The 3,139-nt window shown below is 41.1% G+C and overlaps 2 pseudogenes; both read left to right on the top strand.

Moving 5' to 3' along the window:
• Nucleotides 1–447: 447 nt before the first annotated feature.
• On the top strand, nucleotides 448–855 carry LOC106735861 (60S ribosomal protein L31 pseudogene; annotated as a pseudogene).
• A 264-nt stretch (nucleotides 856–1,119) lies between these two features.
• On the top strand, nucleotides 1,120–3,030 carry LOC114004460 (ATP synthase subunit f, mitochondrial-like; annotated as a pseudogene).
• Nucleotides 3,031–3,139: the final 109 nt, after the last annotated feature.

Below are 3,139 nucleotides of genomic sequence, written 5' to 3'. Positions count from 1 at the left end.
AAAAAAAAAAGAGAAGAGGATAGAGAAAGATAGCAAGTGAACAATAGAGGGGATGTTAGTGAGAAACAGATATGGTTTATTATCTGTTGAAGATGACGTGTATAGTATTCTCAACTGGACTGGTCTGGGAAGTATTTCATGATGGGTGAAGTCTTTTAACAAGCAAAATGAGAAATAGTGATTGACTGTTTTAAAAAATTATAATAATAATAATTATTGGGAAATGCATGGAAAAGACTTTGAATGATAAAGCGGGGAGATCGATGCCTCTGTATTGACTGACATGCATGGCATTCCCTTTTGAAAAAGCAATGGAAGTCAATGTAAAGTTATATGTAATCCAATGTAATATAAAGAAGATTATGATGATAATAAAAAAAAAAAAATACCGTATTTCCAGGGGCGACCCGGAAGTTGTGCCTACGGCCCGGCTTTCCTCCTCCCACAATCCTCTGCGTTCTTTCTTTCCAGCTTAGGCCCGGCAGAATGGCTCCCGCAAAGAAGGGTGGCGAGAAGAAGAAGGGCCGTTCTGCCATCAATGAGGTGGTGACCCGGGAATACACCATCAACATTCACAAGCGCATCCATGGCGTGGGCTTCAAGAAACGTGCCCCTCGGGCACTCAAAGAAATCCGGAAATTTGCCATGAAAGAGATGGGGACTCCAGATGTGCGCATTGATACCAGGCTCAACAAAGCTGTCTGGGCCAAAGGAATAAGGAACGTCCCATATCGAATCCGTGTGCGGTTGTCCAGAAAACGAAACGAGGATGAAGATTCACCCAACAAGCTCTACACTCTGGTGACCTATGTACCTGTTACCACATTCAAAAATCTACAGTCAATGTGGATGAGAACTAACTGCTGATTTTCAAATAAAGTTATAAAACCAAAAAAAAAAAAAATACCGTATTTCCAGAGTTCACAGTAAAACTGAAAAATAATAAAGTTGAACCCTTCTAGGATGAATCCCATGGTCGTATCAATCTCCTGTCTCTCTTGTTTCTGTCTTCTGAAACAGCCTCTTTCTCCAAGTATTTAAATCACAGATCTCTACCCACCCTTTTAGGAGAAACCCACTACCTGAGCACAAGAGTTTATTTTACGTTAGGATCGAGCCATGACACCTACAGCAGTAGAGTTCCAACCTTGAATTTAACCACCAAGAACCTAATGGTGGAGATGAGGTGGGGTAAAGACGTTGTGCTCCCCATAGCCCATTGTTACAGTTTGGATAATGATTTGTTCCCCAAGGGTGTGTGCTCCCCAAAATCCAACTGTTGGGACTTGATTTTATTGTGAAGTGTAAACTTAATTCCTTCATGTTCCAGGGTATGGACTTTTGGTGTTATAATGTCATTTAGATGAGGCTCTCATGGTTGACTTTGAGGTGTATGTATAGAGAAAGAGAAAGCCACATAGATACAGACCACACCCTGCTTTGCTAAAAGTTCTGCCTTCCAGAATTTTGTGATGCCTTTGGACTTCCCAGCCACCATTACATGAGTCAAAATAAACCTGCATTTTTTTAAATTCACTCAATCTCAGGTATTTTTGGGAGCAGTACAATAACAGACTAGGACATCCAGCTAATCCTCTCTTTCTGTTTATTCAACAGGAAAGCATCAAATCAGCACCCAGCAATTTTCCACCAATGTTGCCAGACACTATTCAGAAAACTACAGTCTCAATCCATGTTATAGAAAACAAATATTCCCCTAAATGCAACATGCACTGACTTTACTATCATGTGTTATGGACATATTCCACACAGACTCATTCACCTTCTTCTTGTGCCTCATTCTCCTTCTTCTTGTGCCGATAGACCAAGCAGAAGAAAAGCAAAGCCTTTTATGCCATTGAGTTGGGAGCCCATAATAACCATCTTCCAGTTATGCCAAGGTCAAACCATAGCATCTAAAAGATTCCTGTTTTTCTCTTCAAACTTGTTCAGATTTCTGGGTATGGTGTCCCTTATATTCATCTCTGTAAGCAGAGGATGAAATTAGGACTCACCATCAAGTCTTCATTTATAGAAACTATTCTGTAGCCAAGAAAGATGTCCTGCCATCTCTAATTAAAGGGGGGAAAATTATTTGATACAAATAGAAACTGAATAAAATTTATTTATATATTTCTCTTTTTTTTTTTTTGAGAGGTTTTTGCTATAGGGCACATGTGCTCACCAGGAAGACAGAGAGAGACAGAGACAGAAAGTGAGGAATCACTCCCCAGGGGGGATGGCCACACCACAATTTTTTCTTTTCCATTCTCCTCTCGGGATCTTGGGCACACATGCACACGTGCCCTGCATGAGTTTAACCCATCGGGTCCAGGACTTACTTAAACCATGGTCGACTACATGGGTGTCCAGCGACATAGCCATTACGCCAAATGCTGGTCCCATATACACTTCTTTTTAATTCTCAGAGGACAGATACAAAAAGGGGAGACAGAGGAAGAAATGACCCCTCCTCCCTACAATGGGGCTTGGTCATATGCAATTCTTTCTCCCCCACTTCTCAATCCTGTCAAAATCTGGGACATGCACACACATTCTAACATGTTTTTCAAACTTCTGGGGCAGGGCTTTGAGCTGTAGTCAGCCATGTGAAATCTAGTTCTGTTAATCACTAGGCTCTGGATCATCCTCCTTTATATATTTTTGTCCTAAAATGTCAGCATTTTAAGGGTAAATCCATACATTAGCTCTACAAGTTTTGTAAAATATTTAATCATTGTGCTGTGCAGCAGACACCAGGACACCAAGAGGCCATTAGTCATACCAGTGAAGGAGAAGAAACTCATAGATGTTAAACTTGGGGAGCTGCCAACCTGGATGTGGGATTTTACCCCTAAAGGCATTGCTGAAGCATTTCAGAAAGGTTAGTATTGGTATTACAACAAGTACATCAATGTGAAGAAAGGGGGTGTTGCTGAGGTTTCTATGAGGCTGGGCACTTTTGTGTGCTTCAGCTATGAACTTTCTTACAAGGAACTCAAACATGACCGGTGACAAAAGTACCACTGAAGAGGGCCCAAATGGAGGGTATACACTGAACCAGACCTTCATATCCTTGACTTAGAACCCCTTCAAAGGAACTTGCTGAGTCTTTTCATATCTCAGTTGAGAATACACA

This window comes from Tupaia chinensis, unplaced genomic scaffold (genome assembly GCF_000334495.1).
Source record: "Tupaia chinensis unplaced genomic scaffold, TupChi_1.0 Scaffold000549_1, whole genome shotgun sequence".
Taxonomy (NCBI): Eukaryota; Metazoa; Chordata; class Mammalia; order Scandentia; family Tupaiidae; genus Tupaia; species Tupaia belangeri.
Note: the sequence above shows the minus strand (reverse complement) of the source record. Positions and strands in the feature narration are given on the sequence as shown.